The sequence below is a fragment of the Lepidothrix coronata genome, unplaced genomic scaffold, assembly GCF_001604755.1.
Source record: "Lepidothrix coronata isolate B3197 unplaced genomic scaffold, Lepidothrix_coronata-1.0 Scaffold2, whole genome shotgun sequence".
In the NCBI taxonomy this organism is placed as follows: Eukaryota; Metazoa; Chordata; class Aves; order Passeriformes; family Pipridae; genus Lepidothrix; species Lepidothrix coronata.
The window spans coordinates 8,600,057-8,619,638 of NW_016690182.1; the positions used below are offsets into that span (position 1 = coordinate 8,600,057).

Genomic DNA, 19,582 nt, shown 5'->3' on the forward strand with positions numbered 1-19,582 from the left:
CCTTATGCTGATGGGTTTCTCTAACTGCTCAAAGTTATAATTTGTAACTAGATAGGAGTGTAAATACTCAAACTTGTGTGTCAGAGCAGTGCATCTCACTGCAGAATGTGATCTGCTTAACTCACTGGCAGCATCCACGTTGTCATGGTAGCCTTTTGTATATGTAGGAGTTGGCTGAATGTTGCAAATATATATTTTGAATATGTGGGATGGAATTTCTTTTTGATCAGAAAGGTAATTTGTGAGCAGGAGAATAACTGAGTACTGAGGACAGTTCTTGGGCTGTGAGAAACCCAGCTGTAATTCACTTGAATGCTTTAGACAGGGTGTTTTTTAAGAGGTTTGAATTTTAGGATTTTTAGGACTTCTGTTGGGTTCTGGGTTTCTGGGGCATTTTCTTGTTTCTTTGTTTTAAACACTAATGGACAACAAGACTTTTCTTTTTTTCTGTTCATTATAGAACAGAACTGATTTGCTGAAATCTTTTTTTGTTTCAGGATTGTATTTTTCCTGGCAACTGTAACCCAACTGGTTTGTCTATGAAATATAAACTTATTAGCTTTAGCTTTTAATTATAAAAATATCAGGTTTTTGTATCTAATGGTTTTAGAACAGATGCTTTTCTGTCTGCTTCTCTGCCTGCTTTTCTCATGGAAAACACAACAAAATTAGTTTTAAAAGCTTGTAATGAAGTGCCATTCTGAAATAGTTAATATCCTTGCACAGAAAAACTTCAAGTCAAATATCTTTGTAATGAACTTGAAATATCAAGGGACTGTTAAGCAAAAGGTAATCAAATTGTGCATCAGGACTGTTTTACTAACTGATGGTAATTAAAACTTTCTCCTTTGCTTGCTTGCCTATGTTCAAAACATAATTGATTGTATTAAAGTTTCTCAGAACTAAATACTTCAACCCTGGGGTTAACCATATTTCTAGATACTTAATCATATCCAAAGAAACAAGGGAAGCAAAACAAGACAGGAATGCCAAGGTCTTCGTGAAATAGCAAATAATATCATCGTGCAACAATTAATTTTGCATCTAGGGATGCCTCCAAAATGATCAAAGACTGCCGATAAATGCAACTAAATAAACTAAAAAAAAATTGTATATAGTAAACAAAATGTTATCCAGGTAAAAAAAAAAATAATTTTTTTAAACTCCAAATTAATTTCTCAGCTTTTCACAGGCTAATATGTGGTCCATGCTATTAGAGCTAATACTGAACCAGAGGTGATGGATCTGCTAAGCTGAAGCAAAGAAACCTATGGATTTAGAACTGGTGAAGAATAACTGCATTTCTTTGGGATGATGTAAGAAGTTCTGCCATAATGAGAACAGTTAAAACTTCAAATTATAAGTTGTTATTCCTTGCTTTCCCCAGCTTTGCTTAATGAGGCTGATGCATGTAATGTAAAAAACAATCTGTTTGTAAACTCAGAGCTATAGCCCAGCAATCCATTTCCCATACTCATGATTACCTGGTTGCCTTTGGTATTTATCAACCCTGATTTTATTTTAATTCTGTACTCCTGGCTAATGATGCCAGACCTCAATTTATGCATTTCCAGCAAGTTTCTGGCAATTTTGTTCATCCTCTTTGTGAAACTGCTCAAAGTTATAAGCTATATAACAACAAGTTGTATTGAATCCGTGTGTATAATATATATATACTCCTATATTATTCCTTGCTCAGAAAAATTCTCTGTGATAATTGCCTTTTGTAAATTTTTGCTTGGTCACTTGAATGTATCTGATGGATTTGGCAGCCTCTTGTTTTTTTGTAAAAATTAGGAATGCCCAGCAATAAACGACTTTCCTTATTACAGTTACTAGAGCATCAGACAAAGTGGCTGCAAAAATATCCTAATAATTAAACATTTTTAACTGTGTTTCAATATGATGAAAAACTCTATGGGGAGCTAGAAACAATATCCTCTGGAACCTATGGTGGAACAAATTTGCTGTTGTATTTCCAATAGATATCAAAGAAGAAATGATTTGATCTAACATATTATGACGCATTTTACTATTTTTTTGTTTTCAGTCTTTTACATTCTTATAATATGAGAAGGTGTCTGTGTATTATTAATGCATTGTGTTGATCTGTTGTGCTCATATTTGAAAAGCTGAGTTAATTTTTGCATAGTTGGAGTTGTAGTGATTCTACTTCCAGTCTTGTTCCTTCCCAGTATAAGAACTTTGTGATGCACCTTCCGTTACTGCAGTTAGAGATGTTTTTAGATACACCCCTTCCTGTAGAAACTTATCTTGTAATAATATGACTCCTTTTATCTCTGGCTTCCAGAGAACATCAGAAGCATCAAACAAGCAAGTGCTTAAATATGAGGTAAATCTGAAAACACTGATTACTGAAAAACAGAGCTGTGGAACTCTACTGAATCCTTACCTTCTGCATTTATCTATGGCTGCATTTTTTCCAAGGTACTTAATGGAATCAGGTTCCTCTGATGTAACGTGTGGAATATTATTTGTATGTTTATTTTGGGACCAATGGAATCGCACAAATTACAAGGGCAGAAAAATAAATTTTCAGGGTGAGTACTATACTGACATTTCCTGTTATCTGGCTGTTTTTTTGATAACATCACGTATCATGGGGGCTGTGCTGTAGCTAAACATTTTCTTTAAATAGTGTGTTTTGTGACTATAAGTGGAAACAAATGTTGATTCATCAGCAGTGATACTTATCTGAGTTTAGACAGCTGATGTTACAAGTCCCATAATTCAAACAATGTTGATGACTCATTTTGTTAATCACTCACTCTGTGACAAAATATATTGGAATTAGTTTCTTTGTTTAACAGTATATATTGCCTTGAGGAATGAAAGCCTTAAGAATTGAAAACGTCTTTATCATCTGAATGGTAAAATTCCTTGTATGGAAACCTAAATCAAATTTCTGCCATGTTGAGAACTAAATGTTGTCCTAAGATATAGAGCAGGTGTCTGTGGCATTTAAATAAAGGATTGAGGTTAAATGACAGTCCAGTCACAATGAATGACATCAATACTCAACCTCACAGTTTTGATCGAATTTGGAATAATTGTTGCAGCACCCAGCATGTGCAGGAACAGTCAGGGATTTTTGGGATGTAGTTATTAAGATGCAAAAATCATCCTGGATTAAAAACAAAGGCCTTTGGTTAGACAGCCTCTGGTTGATATTAACCAGCAAGCAAAAGAAATGTGTTCATCAACTAATGTACTTCAAGTCCAAACCCATATGCCACTGCTAATATTTAAGCTGATACAGATGAGGGACAATGAATACAGATTGCATAAAGGAAAATTCCAGTAGGATGCTAAGAAAAGAAATTTTGTAATGAAGGCTATCAGTAACGGAACAGGGGTCCACAATGTGAATTCTGTGTGTTTGGGGATAGTCAGAACCTGGCTGACATTTTCTGATTAACCTGCTTCAAAATTGAAGTCAGACTAGTTTTGAGGCATGCTGTAGGAAGGGGCTGGAAATCAGCCAGGTGACTTTCTGAGGTCATCTTCCAAAAGAAACAATTCTATGATTTTTGTAGGGAGGGGCAAAAAATACCTCAGTGGTATCTGGGACACCTGGTATGTTGCTGTCTTTTCTTCGTTAGAGGCATAATTCAACCTAAATCCCTAAAACCTTAAAGGCTTAACGTAGTTTTTAAAAAAGAGTATACAAGTACATAGGATGGCAGGTATTTTTTTTTTTTAAGATAGGTCTGCTAAACTCATTATTTGAAGTAGATGTGATAAAAGGTGGAGTTGACTAGGTATTTTCTTTCATCTTTAAAGCAGTTTTGATTAATATTTATTGGTAGACTTCTCATGGAATGATAGAATTGTTTGGGTTGGATAGGACCTTCACGATGATGTCCCCTGTCATAGGCAGGGGCATCTTTCACTAGACCTGGTTGCTCAGGGCCCCATCCAACTTCAAACACTCTAAGGGGTTAAACTGTGACAGTCCTTTCTGTTGGCCAAGTTTTTAATAAGCATTCATTGTATTAATTTATTAGTCACTGCTCAGCCTCCTCAGAGGTGTGGTATGTAACACCTCGCAGTTCGTGTTCCCTGTTGTGCTGCTGATCGTCACCGGGGGCTGGGTCGAGGTTATGGTTTTGCTGTACTTTGTACCCTGGATCGTGAGATGATAAAATTCCCGGTCCCGAGCCTCGCCCGCTCTCGGTGCTCGGCGGTGCCCGGGCTGCGGGAGCCATCTATGGGCAGCTCCCGGGAACTGCGCCTTTGCCTTCCCCGCAGAGCCGCTCCGGGGGACACACACCCTCCTCCGCCTTCCTCCCCTCCTCTGGGCTGACTGCAATAGCTCCTGAGAACGTTCAATATTCTCTGGGTGTTCAAACCTGCATCTCGCTATTGCTATGATTCCTGAATGTGTTTCGATTCTTTTTTTTTAGGGCGAAGCAACTATTTAAGGATACCACCCAAAGATCTGCCCAAGGCTGGATAGTTATGAGAGGCAAGGTGTGGGGGATAGTATGGGCAAGTGTCTAGGACAGTGATCACCTCCAACGTTTTGGAATTTCAGCCCTGAACAAGTGAAGAACCCTGAAAACCTGGTAAAATATTTTGAAAAATACGCTCTTGCTCTGACAATTCCGGGGAGAGACAAATGATGACTGCAGTGTGCTGGGGCCTGTCCTGTGGCTACTGAGCCTTGTTCAACACTCTTCAGTACTCCAAAAGGGAAGAGAAGTGCTCTGAGTCTGCCAACAAAATGACAGGCACAGTGGCTTCTCCAGCCCTGGCAACAGGCACTGCAGCTGACCAAGGAGAGGACTCGTGCCAGTATCAGTCACCCCTATACACAAGGACAAAATGTTCATGAGAACAGGAGGAATTTGGATGGAAGTCTTCACCACTCCTGGGGGCATGGTTATGTGAGTTGCAAGGAAAGACAATCAAAATAGGGAGTTCTACGAAAACTGCTGCTCCAGTGGCAGTTCCCCAGACGGAGAAGGGCTAGTTTTGTTATTGATGAAGGAACTTCTGGTTTGTATTTACAAGGAGTGAGTACAGAGTACTGTGATGAGGACTAGAGGGGCCCTGGCTCTAGCCAGGTCAAGGAGAAGGGGACAACTGGGTCTCCTGAACTGTGTGGATTCAACAGTGCACACTAATGCCATCAAGCTAGAGAGGGGTAGAACCCACCTGGACTTCTGGAGTGACAGTTATCCCAACAGGTAACAACACTGGAGGCTGGAGTGAGCCTGACTGGGAACGAGTATTGATAAGCTGTATTTACACTAAGTCAAGGACTTTTCAGCTTCTCCCCCCACTCCACCAGCAAGTGGGCTGGGGGTGCACAAGAGACACAGCTGGAACATCTGATCCACAGTGGCCAGAGGGATATTCCATACCCTGTGGCATTATGCTCAGTGTATTAACTGGGGGGAGAACTGGCTGGGGAATGCTGCTGGGGAACTGGCTGGGCGTTGCCAGTGCGTGGTGTGCAATTGCAGGGTGCATCACTTGTTTTGTAATTATTTTATCGTTATTATTATTATTTTCCCTTCTGTTTCTGTCATATTAAACTGTCTTTGTCTCAACCCACGAATTCTGCTTTTTCTCCTGCAAGTCTGTCCCCTCTCATTGTGGGAGGGGTGTGAGTGAGCGAGTGGCTCTGTGATGTTTAGATCCCTGCCGGGTTAAACCACCACAATCACAAAGTAAATTTGTTTCTTGACAGTAGGTAGATGCACAGTATGACACATCAAAATAGCAAGTTCTTAAAAATTCATTCTCTTTCATTTTCAAACTTTAGTGGGTGTTAGAGAAGGTGGGAGCTGTTATTCTGCACAGTATGAACCTCTGGGAAATGCAGACAATATGGAACAATTTAGGACTGGCTACGTTAGCTGCACACCCCCAGTTAGGTGGTAATGTACTCTTGCCTCTGGTACCTCCTGCTTTTTTTCTTTATTTCTTTCCTGTTTTCCCGCCTCTGCTTCCAATGTATACACTGGTGAAACAAATATTTCCTTCCAGTTGACCTGAATGAAGGGACACATAATTTTTTGGATCCAGTCTCTGAATGTGACTTCTGTTAAATGAAAAGACTCTGTAATTCTGCCACAGATCATGCCCTGTAGCTAAATGGCAAGGTGTTCAACAGAAAAGGGAATTTAAATTAAGGAATAATGGTGCTTATCCTGTTAAATGTACAAGTGTTTAATCAGTGAGAAGTTGATCACTTTAAAGGGAGCAGTTGAGGAAAAGTCACAGCGAGTGTGCAGAGAATGAGGTGAATGACTTGTGGAAAGGTGTAGAACGGGATCAATTCTTTGAAAACTTCCAGGTGAAATGGTTTAAAGTTATGCTTAGTGAGAAGTGCAGTTAATGAACATCAGCCACTGATATAGTACTGTTGTGGTTTTTAAAATGTGTTTTATTGTCATACAATTAAGGAAATTCTAGAGGTAGTAGTTGTATTAATAATTGTGTTGAAGTTTTTATGGCAGTTCAAGTGACTGTTAGATCTGTTGTAATAGATTTTCAGATACTTTTAAGCCTACTACCTAAGGAACAAACCTGATCAAATGATTAGTCTTTCTTTGACTGGTTTAATTTTTTTTTTAATTTTTTTATCCTCCCTACAAAAACTGGAATTTTGCCATAAGTAAAATTTTCCATATTGCTGTATAGCAAAAGAGATGAGTGGGGAACTTCAACATCTCTTTGTGTCAGTTGTTAGAATGTAATGGCTTGAATTTGTCAACTTGTGAAGATTTTAAATCTTCATCATGATTATTCTGATGATCCAAAAGTGTTTGCTGAGTTCTCCTATTGAAAGAACCTCACAAAATGCTGCCAGTAAGTGTGTTATTTAATTTTATTTTGCATAATGTTTGCTTTGAAGATCTACTGTTTAATATATTTGTTGCTTTAGTGCTCTTGTACATGGAAGAATTCCAGGTCTCAAAAGCTGAACATTTTGCAAAAAAATACATTAAATGCAAGTGTGGATTTTTTAGTATTTTTTGTATTGGTACATATTGTCACTGTCACAGCTGTCCTTCTAAAGCTAATGAAGTTGAAACTCAGATATTGCTCAGATTACTCATCAAAGCTCCTTGCAAGGACATTTGCAATGGTTTGTTCCTGAACTTTGGGTGAAACTGCTGTAACTTAGGTTGTTTGTGACAGAATGACATAATCATGATGAGGAACTGACCTGAATGCCTTCTCTGATGGAGCTTTTGTCCTCACCTGTTGCCAAGGCCCTGATGTACCTTATGTCTTTGGACTGCTGTGGACTTCCTCTTGTTTTCTCTCAAAGCACAAAATCTCTCTTGGTTTTGTGTGTTCTCTGAGTATGAACGTAGCCCCTTTTCTGGCTGCTCTTGTAGCACCCAACCCCATCCTCGCTCTGCAGGCACAAGGATAGTTTGGTGAATCCCAATTAGTCTTCCAATAACTTCTCTAATAAAGGAAAAGGAAAAAAACCCCAAATTTCGCTTGGATTTTTCTTCTCTGTGGATATCAATTTAGGCAAGAACTAATAAGATGAACTTGTATGACTCATCAACATTAGATTTTTCAGATTTATTCTTCAAATTGGGGACTGTAAAAGAATTTTCAAGGCTGGCTGTAAAAGCTTAAATGTTCTACCTCCAAAACAAAGAAAATGTCTCCATTACCTTTTTTCATTTGAATCTGCCAAGTTAGGTGCCAATTAGTGCTACAGATGGTACAAGCAACTAAACTGAGCCCACCAAAGGGTTCTGTGTAGATAAGTGAAATATCCTGACTTTGCAGTGACCTCCTGTCACTTGTAGTGATGGTGTGACTGTACAGCTGGTTTTATAGAAGTAGGGAGCCCTGTGATTCTGTTATCTTCTTGAATTTTCCAGCTCTTTTGTTCCTTGGAGTTAATAGGTTCGTAAGTATCTCTAGAAAAGGAAAAGTTTCAGAAAGTTTGCAGATGACTCATTAGAACATTATTATAATGACCCCTGACAAAGTTTGAATCAAAGACTTCTACTGTCTGAAGATCACCAAGATCTGTGCACTTAAAACAGTGTTTAATAATCAATGACATGCCTCTAAATATGTTAAACTATAATTTTCCACTTGATTTTTTTTTAACAGGTCTTCGAATGATTGTCCATTTTCCTCAGCCTTTTCTGCAAAGATTTAAAATGGAAAATCTTTTCCTTATTCAATATATAGTCTTATTTTTTTCCTCTCTTTTAATAATTTTGCTGAGAGACTGTCCCTGAGAGCTGCCGTTGTCTCTTATACCTCTGTTGGGATGGAGAGCTAGGATACCTTTCCAGGCTTTTCAACTTAGTGAGAAGTCTGCTTCTTATTCAGCCAATTCACCCCTTGTGGCTGGGAATGATCAGATCATTCTGTGTGTCCAGTTAAGGTTGTGTTTGATGTTGGCCCTGTCACAGCTTTCCTGTAGTGGTGTTGAAGCAACACGGTTCTGTGTTTTGTGAGTGAGCAGCTGCTCAAACCCCTGCCCAAGACCAACCCTCTGTCATTTGCTGTGACTTAGATCTTGCTGAGGCACACAACACGAGTTAGATGGTGGCTTTATTTCAGTATTTTTGAGGAGCCTCATGATATCATGGAGAAAACCTGCAGTCACCCAGTACATCTAAACCCAAGACTGTGTTATATGATGCTATATCTTTTTTGTTAAGATGTTTCCTCCTGTTTAATTGGTATTCCTGTTCATTGTAAGCCCTCAAGTGGATTTGTATTTCAGTGATAGAATGGGGGCAGCAGTAGAAAACTACCCAGACTTGTTTTTTCCTCTGTGGACTTTTAATAAACGACCACATGCTTGATAGGGAAGCTGGTTTTGTCTAGAATTTAAAATCATCTGACAAGAACCTGTAGAGCTGCATTTAATTTAAACTGTTAAATGGAAATCTGAACATGGGGAGTGTCTGTGGAAGAGGCATTAAATGAAACACTTAGCAGCAGAGTACCTACAAATTTGGGAGCTAATAGATTATCTGCTACAATTTAAAATCCTGAGACCAAATAAAATTCTAAATGTGGATTCTTATTCCTGTGTGCAGCTTGAGCAGGCTTTGCTAAATTGTTCTGTGCATAATTTAATAAGCCTTTTAACTTAGAAGGCTTATTGCCAAAGAATTACTCATACAGTTTAAGAAAAAAAATAAAAATCAGTGAGTGTAGCCAATAAATAAGCTACAGGATCTCACCCCCCTTTCCAGATTTTTCAACAAATTATGAAGTGTATACTCTTCAAAATGCATTTACCAAAAAGAACCTTTTCAAATCATTTCTCAGGCATACAGCTCTGGCTGTTAATGACTTCCAGTGAGCTTGGGAAATTGCCTTCACTCTATCTTAAGTGCATTTTTACCTAAGTGTTCTTACTGTAAATTCCATTGGTGCCTTTGGTCCTGATTGGTGGCACTTAGTGTTTTTGGTGGGAATAAAGCATCAGAGTTAGAAAGCAAGTTTAGTAAAGTGAGAACCATCACAAGTGGTGTTTGTTATAATTAATGTGATTTGAGAGTATACATGACAAGCAAGATATCATAATTAAACCATTCCTTGCAAATTGCTGAAGCCGTTTACTCAGGAAACAGTGCTTTTCTTAATGATGGACTCATAACTGGACAACCAGTTGTGCTTGGACTGAAAGTTAATTGGTATTCTCGTTTTTATTATTATACTGAGATGAGGCATTTACACCATTACACCATTATACTTTTTTTCTTTTTTCTTTTTTTTTTTTTACTGTGTCTTACGTTTTTCTATTCCTCTAAAAATACATTTCCATTGCTGATTATGGGCTCAGGGCTAAATTTTGGGCTGCTGTTCCTAGAACCATGTTAAATATATCCAAAAGTGAATTTCAATGAACAATCCCCCAAATGTCAGCCTTTCTTTTTAGGGGCTAAGCAGACATCTGATGCAAGTTTCATGCTTATAGGACTATTCTAAGGATAGTCCTTAAGGATTATCCTTAGCCTTGGAAGCTATTTCCCAGTGTCTCCAGAGAACATCCCCTGCTGCTGTTTAACCCAGTGCTCTCTATAATGTCAAAAATTCACGTTTGCTTTTTGCAGAAAGTTATGTAGTTAGGCAGGTTATCATATACTTCCTTTTATTAATCTCTCTCTTTGTCAGGAAATAATCCAAATTACAAATCAGTGGTTAGATTTGTCTTCTCAGCATTTTTGCAGGAGAAATGCTCAAGAATAGTTCACATGTTGCTTGATGCTTGCCTGGCTGCAGTGGTGTTTGGGAAACCAGAGACTTGTTCTAGCATGTACTGAAAGATTCAATACATTTAAAGTACTTACAGCCTCCTTGAGGCACCTCTTGTGTGATTATGGAAGTAGGATTAAGAGATTTTAAGCGGCTACTTGCATAAGGGTATTGAATGTCAAAATGGAACAAGGTAGTGCTAAGTTTGTGGGGCGTATCAGGAGAGAGGAACAGGCCCTTTGAGTTGGAGATTAATTGAACAAAAATGAGAGAAGGCAACATCAGTGGGAGCCTGCTGAGGATATTGTTAAGGATATTGTAAGAGGTCATCATATTTGGGTAGGTTTGTTTAATGGTTTTATTCATTATATGCATGAGATCGAATTACGAAGTTCTGCGGTCTGGGCATTTTTTCATGTATTATAGGGGATACAAAGCTGCACCAATGTGAGAAGAGAAAAAATGTTGGAGTCAGTCTGATTATTTAAATAAACTCAACAAACATAGATCAGAAAGCAACTGATGGTAGAAGTATTATAAGAATAACGTGTGAATAATGAGTATTATTGTCTTCTTTGAGTTTAATTTAGATGTAAGGGAGATCTTAAATACAACAATAAAAATACTTATTTTATGCAGGGAAAACCAGCAAAATAAAGGAAATGGTTTCTCTGTTTCTCTCTGCTAAAGACATCAAAAGAATTTAAGATTATGCAAAGAGAGAGTAATTCAGAAACACAAAACTTTAAACATTCTTAAAGCCTACACATTTCTTGAGTTTTGTCGTAATTTTTTCTAAACCACAAAATAGAAGTTGACAGAGGCAAGATACTAAACTACCTTGAAAAATACTAAGAAATGCTCCATATAGAGAAGAATGAAATAAAACTGCAGTACAAAAATTCTGTATTGGCTGAGATTGGATGTTGTTTTCAAAAGCTGTGTAAAATAGAAGCCATTAACTTATATTTGCATTTAAGCAGTGGAGTTGTAAAACTAGGAAGATATAAAATTATAAATTATCATCAGGCAGGTAACGTTACACTTTATAGGAAGATGCTTCAGTTTGAATACAATGTTTGAGGAAACTTTTTTAAAAAGTACTAAGAGCCAGAGTAATAAAGCATTGGACTGTTGAGACATAAAGACATTTATGTCAGTGTACAGAGATTTTTTTATTTTTTTTTTTTACCACTGGAAGCAGACTTCCCCCCCAAAAAAAATTTACCATCAGGAGCATTAGAACATGTTAGTTCCACTAACACATTGCCACTTCTTTCTTCTTCATAGAAACTCATAGTTCCTGTCATTTGTTTGCAGGTATTTTTCAGTGCTTGCTATTATTGGGAAATCAAGAGGAATCAAAATTACACACAAACGGTTATTAATACAGGCTCAGCTGACAAGTCTCTTTGTTTTTCTTACCCTGCAGAAGTTTCCTTCTGAGAAAATGAAACTTCGAGCATTTGCTTCTTCTAACATAATGGGGCTTTTAAGTTATCATCTGAATGACAGGAGCTGCTGGAGGACTGCTCCTGGGGAATAGCAGAGCGTCACTCCCGGTGACAACAGCGCTTCCAGCAGTCGGAAGGAGTGAGGCAGGAGAGGTGTGGGATGAAATATTTTTGAAGTAGGGTATGGTTTTTCTGATTCTCATCCTGTGCAGTGGGGTTTGGGGAAGGGAGAGTTTGTGTTTAGACAAGTGCTGTCTAAGAATGCTGTAGGTGTAGACCTTTGTCACGATCAAGTAAAAAAATATGTAAATATCTATGTATATATTTAAAAGAAATGATGTGTACGATTGTGTGCACAGTACTTCAGATTTATCAAGCAAATGGAGAGAGTTGGGGCTGTTCAGCTGGAGAGGGACTTGTGACAAGGGCATGTAGTGATAGGACAAGGGGGAATGGCCTTAAGCTGAAGGAGGATAGGTTTAGATTACATATTAGGAAGAAATTCTTTACTGTAAGGGTGATGAGGCACTGGAACAGGTTGCCCAGAGAAGCTGTAGGCTCCCCATCCCTGGAAGTGTTCAAGGACAGATAGGATGGGACTTTGAGCAATGTGATATAGTAGAATTTGTCCATGTCCATGGCAGGAGGGTGGAACATGATGATTTTTAGGCCCCTTCCAAACCAAATTTTTCTAGGATTCAATATCCAGACCTACAAATACAGTGATACTTTGCAGTTATCTTTCCTTTCCTTATGGGCAGGTGAGCAAGAACAGGCTGAGGGGACAAGAACTAACACAAGGAGAGAGAAAACCAATTTGTCAGGTAGGAGTAGGGGGGGAATGGGGACACTGGCGTTCAAGCTGTGTGCAGCTTGAACAACATGAATGGTAATCATGTAGATTACTGCACTCACAATTCCAGTCATAGTCTAGTTTCCCTCTAAGTTCTGGTGTCAAAAAATCTTGATTAAATTTTTCTTTAAAACTATCTTCATCAGGACTGACAGTGAAACTTTCATGTGTGACCAGAGTCAAGTGGAAAATCTTTTTGCCCATGAGTAAAGTAATATTACCCAAGATAATAAATGAGGTTAAGGTAAAAGAGAGGTATATTATTCACACTGAAAAAAAACAGTGTTACAGTCCCATTCATTTTATTTCATTTTCATATTTTACAAATGTATTCTGAATACACAATCCATGATTTAAATATCACACTTGTTTTTAAGCTGTAAAATCCTACGCAAAGCCAATAAGTAGAAAAATATGAAGCTTAAAATTATATTCTGATATTTGTTACAAACTTGAGAACTGATAGACCTGTTAAACTGAAATATCAGCCTTTCAACAGCAAGCACTAGTAATAAACTGAACTATTTCAGCAACTGTAAACATAATAAAAATCCTTATGATGAATCTTTGAAAAGTTCATTTGATGAAACTCATAACAAATACACTGAATCCAGAGGAATGAATAATCCTGCATTACTGATAGGAGATAGCTACCTTTTTTTTTTCAAGTGACAAGAAGCAGCCATGTTTTGCTAAGGAAGTAACAGTGCAAAATAAAGGTCCAGAAAAATATCAAGAACTCTGTAACTAAAGTTCACTGAACTGATAAAAATGCTTTCAAATTGAAAGCATTTTTTAAGACTGTGCATTTTTTCTTCTGGCAATATAAGAGTTGCTTAATGGTTGTCTATTTGGATGAAAGGGTCAGTTGATAACTGTGAATTATCAGAATTTGTACTTGAGTCAGCTGTTAAGCCCTAAATCGTTTACTTGTTGATCTGCTCAGTCTCAGATGAAATAAAGGACTAGTTTCAAATTTGGTTAAATCTTAAATGTTGAATTGTTTTAGTCACAATAGACAAGAAACTTACTCTGCTTATTTAACCTAATTAAAGTCAAGAAAATGATGTAATCAGCTGAAAGCACTGGGACAAGTCAGTGGCTACTTGTTTCAGAAATACCGAAGGTGTGTTTGTCATTCCAAGGCCTGAATTTTCATGATATTGTGAGACAGTTAAATGTGAAAAGGTGCAGCTGTAAAGGCAATCTATATTAGCACAAAAGTGCAAACCAGTTCCTCTTCTTGGGATGACCTTTCATCCAAGCGCCATTTTTATGCAGTAAGTGTTGAACAATGCAGTAACAATTGAACAATACAGTAATCTTAGCAACACAAGATTAGTGAATGAAGCAGAATAATCACAAGCATTTTCATTACTTTTAACTATATTAGCATCTATTGTCAATATACTGATGAAGTCCATCCAGATGGCTGAAGCCTGTGCTTAGTGCCTGCTGAAACAGGCTTGCTTTTTTTGCAGAAATTGTGCCAAGATCAATTCTGGAGATGTTCCAGAAGACAATCAAACTTTGACTGTGACTATTAGCAGCTATTGTGGTGAAGTAGGAGCAGCTCTGTGCAGAAAGACACTGCAGATGACATCTCTGCATTTAGGGTGGGAAGGCAACACTGGCTTAAAACTAGTTTTAGTTTGGTCCCATAGGTTCAAAAACAGTATAGTAATTAGGATATGTCAGGTGTGTTACTTGAGCACATCCCCTGATTTAATTTCATCCAAAATGAATTCGGAGTAGTGTACTTTAATTATTTTAAGATGTGAAACTGTGTGTGTCCACTGGTGGGAATGGCCACGAGATACAGTTCTCACTCCTGTGAACTTGGTATATTAGACACCTTTTTCCATGGAGAGAGTCATGGATGGTAAATGCAGTTGTTCAGGTTGTACTAGTTTGAATCTGACAAAAACATGGGTAACTTAACACTGCATGTCAGCCATTTGGGTTTCTTAGATACAGCACCTGCTGCCACAACAGTGGCAACATCACCTACTAGGGGTACATATGTTTTGATAAAAGTGTTACAGGCAAAGTCTCTTCGTGAAGTGATCTTGCTTAACCAAGCAGTGTTTCATCAGCTCTGCAGTGTAGTTTTGTCCACATGATCACATTTCAGGAATCACTCCAATGAATCAACTTCATGTACTTACTAGTTGTTTTGCTGGTGTTTGGCTTGGTATGTGGTGACTTTTTCTGTTGAAAGAATGTTTCTTAATGGATCATGTGGAGATATATGAAAGTGAGTTGGTCATAAATGCAGCTTAATACTACTTTAATACAGACATTTAAATCTTCTGCTGAGAACATGTTCTTTGGTTTATGTCCTTACTATGTATCTAGATAATTTCCTCGGATTTAAAGGAGCAAAACATACCAATAAGCACATTCCTCTTTATCTATGCTTCTATGTACTTTCCTAGTTATGCTCAGGGTGCTCAATCCCAGGTCTCTGGTCTTGACCTGCCTTGGAAACTGAGAGCTAAGATGCCACTCTGTATTTGCTAATAAGGTAACATCTGCCCCCTGATGATAGCTCCATCAACCATTTTTGTACCTGTTTTCTTCAGTTAGGCAAGTTAAGAATTATCAGCAATGGAATGTTCTTGTTTGTATTCTTTTTAGTCCTCCGTAGTAAACACTAAATGTGCTTCCTTCTCCCTGGGAAGCATGTTGTTCTCCGTTAATGAGATTTCACACGTTAAACCATACTGATAAGAGCACAGTGGAGCTAAGATTACATATTTAAAGTTGCTTCTGTTGCTAGGTAGTGATGAACTTGCTATCTAACATGTTAATTTCCCTTCTGAATCTATCTAATGTATCCTGTAAAAATTTCTCTTCATTTAAGCCATAAAATCAGTTTCTCACTTGTTAGAGCCAAAATCTGGAGCCCATTAATACTTCGAGTGAGCTTAAAACCATACTTTTATAATTGAACATAAAAAGGTAAATATGTTCATTTTTCTATAGTTCATACAAGGTATTTCCCCCCTGCTGTAGTATTGTATCTCCTAAATTATGTTGCAGATAGCTCTGTTTGCTTTGTTGATTTTCCTTAAATGACAGATGACTGTGGGCAAGTTCTCAATTTTTCTTCCCAATTCCCCAACTTGAGGATTGTCATCCCAAGTCTTATTGTGTTTGCAATGAAATTTTTCCTTGGGAGGTACTATTTTGAGCACAGATTTTCTGTAACAGTGGGAATTATTATCTGTGACTAATAACAATCTCTATGGAACTTGTTATACAATGAAGACTAGTCATGTGAGTATATTCCTGTGATTGCTTGCAGCTACAAGTAGCTTAAATTTCTGTAAGTTGCTTCCTTATCAATTTTTTTTCTCTCTACTGAAATAAGGTAAATTATTTAAACTACTATTTTAGCTCAAGTTCAATAACACTTAGGTGAACTCTCATGCAACAATCTAGAAAGATGTGCAAATTAACAGCAGTTAAGCTGGTCCTTAAACTGTTCTAACAGAAATTTTAATTGTTATTTGAATGACAATTATCTTAGATAGCTAACCTATTTCTAAAATACCACTTCTTCAGAAGTGTCCCATTGGTGTGCGAAAAATAAAGATGCCAGTAGTGAAAATCTTACTTGGAATCCATTTTCTTCCTAATTATTTATTTTTAAACAACTCTTGTTTGGTACAAATATTCTGAGAATTAGGCATATAAAATAAAACCCAGCAATCAAAACACCGAATCAACCAGGGAAACAAACCCGAAATGCCCAACCTGTGGGTGGCACAGTCCATTCTATTTGTCATATAAATCATCCTGTGTTAATTGTATTGGAAACATAAATTGAAATGGTCATCTCTTGAAAATAACTTTCCTGTCCTGTAGTGATGCTAACTGACTTATTAACAACTGCAAAATACAGCCATAGCTTGGTCAGGGTTTGCTTATTGCCCAGGGAATGCTGTCTAATGGAACTGAGTGTTGGATTTTATAGCAATCTGACTAAACAATAATTGTCAGGTTGCTCGTGACATTCGTTGATACTTCAAACACTAAAACTGGCTTTCATTGCAGAACTACCAGGAAGTGTCTCCTGCAGTGATGGCATTATACAGGTCTGTCTTCAGAATAGTTCTAAACTTTGGCTACTGTTGATGGAGATGCTGGGTATTGTTGTGATGGGCCACCAACGTGAGGTAAGAGAACATACACAGTTTTTGTACTCAGAGTTCCCCTGAGAGATTAGGTTGTCCAGAGAAACTGTGGTTGTCCCATCCCTGGAAGTATTCAAGGCCAGGTTGGATGGGTCTGTGAGCAACTGGGTCCAGTGGAAGGTCTCCCTGCCTGTGACAGGCTGTTGGAATGAGATTATCCTTAAGATCCCTTCCAAGCCAATTCTATTACAGCAGACAAATTTGCACAGAATGTAGCAACTGCTACTTTTCATTTGCTTCTATCAAATCAACACTGAGGATGTAAAATAAAAGTGTAAATAAACAAGAACTTGTTACTCAGGATAAATACCACAGGTGAGATTGCAAACCAGGTGTCATTAGTGAGAGCCACAAAGAACTTCTGTGCTAGGTAAATCCAAATAAAAATGAGGATGCAGGAGGCTGTTCCTGGAGCCGTGTTGGTTTTCTGTAGTAATTACGCATGTGATGGATTTGATTTATTTTGGAGGGCCAGGAATAATGAAGTGTTTGCTTACTTGTTCAGTAACACTTATGATCTTGTTGACAATATCTTAGGGGAGGAAAATTGGCTGAGCACTGGCACTGCCACCTCATTGGGTACCTAATGTTGTCCTGGGAAATGGGGTCACAACAATTAGTGTGCTGCTGGGGAGGGGTGGTAACGGATGGGAACTGCAAGCAAAGCAGGGAAGGTAATTAGGAAATGAGAAGTAGTTTCAGAAATTCTGTAAGGATTTGATTGCCATTTATGTACATTTGAGTTCTGTCACTTTAGAATATGAACACAGCGGGATTATTGGGAATTAAAGTGTGTTCCTACTGTGGAACATGAAGCAAGGTCAAAAAGCAGAGTGATTTGAATTGTGCAAATTGGACAATGATTTTGAGAAATACACCAGGATATAAAGCTATCAAAAAATGGTAATTGAAGAAAAGAGACCAGAGAAAAGGCTATAACTGTATATTCTTAACAGTATGAAGTTGCCAAACAGTAGAATAACTTACTTTTAATGAAGTACTAAGACTCCACAAAAGGTCATGAACAGTCACGTAAATAATGTCAGTTTAATAAAGGTTCTAAAGGTTTCAGGCCTCATTGTAATGCTGGATTTTGCTCATCTCTATATAACGTGATGGTGTCTTAGGAGCAATATCATTCTGTCCTGGAGGACTTTAATGTTGCAGTGAAATTGCAGAATAGAAATCCAATGCTACACAAAAGTATGGTCTAAATTATTTTGTAGCTTTCACCTACAATGAGGTTCAAAAAAAAAAAAAAGGTAAAACTCTGTAGCAATAAGCTGTAGGGGAATAAACAACACATAGCTGGTCTCTACTTGGAGGTGGGAATGTCTTCCTGTTCCTGTGCTCTGGTTCTGTCATGCTGGTTCTGTGTCTCAAGTGAAGAAACCTCTTCAAGCCTTGAAATTTTATTCCAAAGTAGGATGATGATGATGATGATATGAAAGAAAAATTCTAGTGTTGCATAACACACTAGAAACAGCTTCATCCAATAAGTCAGTCAAAATCCATGGTGCTAAACAAAGTAGCTGTTAAGTGTGTGCTCATTATGTAAGACTTTTGTCATGACATTAATCCAGGCAGAAATTCAGGTTTATGTGACCCCTGTGTCTTGTCAATGGGACGTCAAGCAGAAGAGCAAGGGAAGAAATCAAGTGAACAATCTCCAGTTACCTTTTGGCCATAAATCCTAATAGACTGAAATAGAGAATTCAAAGGAAAGAGCAGAGAGCAAAAAGTTTCAGCAAAATTAGTTTTCAGCACTTTTTAAATATGTGTTGCTCTGATGCAACTACAAAGAAGGAATGATGATCTGTAATTCACTGGAGTATCAGAACTGAAGTCTCAAAACACTTCAGTTACTGCTATGTGAAGAGAACTCTTTCCAGACTGGATGTAGTACATAACTGAGGAGGCATTTATTTACCAGGATGGCAAGCTCTGCTTATTGCAATTAGTGTTTCTCTAGCAAAAAAAAAGAAAATAGAAATGCCAATAATTTTGCCATCTATATTGATTCATAGTTTCTAAGGTTGTGATTTCTGACTGAAAGACATAATGTTACTACCAAATCTCTACACTTTTGTCTCATAGCCATAACCAAATAATTCAGTTAACTTAAAAGTGCTTGAAGTTGACTTCTCCCTTTTTTTCTGTTAGTTTTTGTTTCTTAATTTTTGTTCATCAACTTTGGGCTTTGCCTCAGAATTTTATTTTTTTTTTCAGAATAGCCTCTGTTTCCAGAGGTTATTCTGAAATATTTGTGACCATATAGCAAAAGATTGCTGAAGTCGATTTTTAAAAACAGGCATATAATTAAAGAACAAATTCCTTAAAAAAAAAAAAAAAGGTGTGTATTTGTGTGAGATTTTGAAAAAAATAGGTATTTATCAAGTATTGTTCTTGGGGAGTCCAGTCTAATCCCTTCTATCTGTGTGTAGGTGGATGAGAACATGAAAAGCAAAAAACACTGGAAATGCATTTCTCCATCCTTTTCCCAGCACCACCCTCCCACCCCCCCAAAGGAAAATATAATGCTGTTTCCATGGAAAAATCAACATGATAGAGGACTGCTGGATAGCCAGTACCATTTTTTAAATCCAATGGGTTGCAGCTGTACTGAGAGGGAACAAATGTTTTGCTGCCTTTGCTGCCAAATAATAGATTATATTTGGAAGCATAAGACTAATGAAAAAATACAGTTCAGAAACACAGTGATTGCAAAGCTTCAGGCATAAGAAAGGAAACTGTTAGCTTGCTTTGTAAAGCAGACTGGGCTCTAAAAAATTTAGGGTTTTTTTTTCTTTTTTTTTTTTTTTTTTGGTTTTTGGGGTTTTTTT

General features: G+C 37.6%; 1 long non-coding RNA gene across 1 annotated transcript in view; it reads left to right on the forward strand.

Moving 5' to 3' along the window:
- Positions 1–16,614: 16,614 nt before the first annotated feature.
- LOC108497216 overlaps positions 16,615–19,582 on the forward strand; it is a 22,575-nt gene continuing 19,607 nt past the window's right edge. The window contains exon 1 of the long non-coding RNA XR_001874714.1: positions 16,615–16,721. This is a non-coding gene — a long non-coding RNA (uncharacterized LOC108497216). The remainder of the gene's footprint in view (positions 16,722–19,582) is intronic.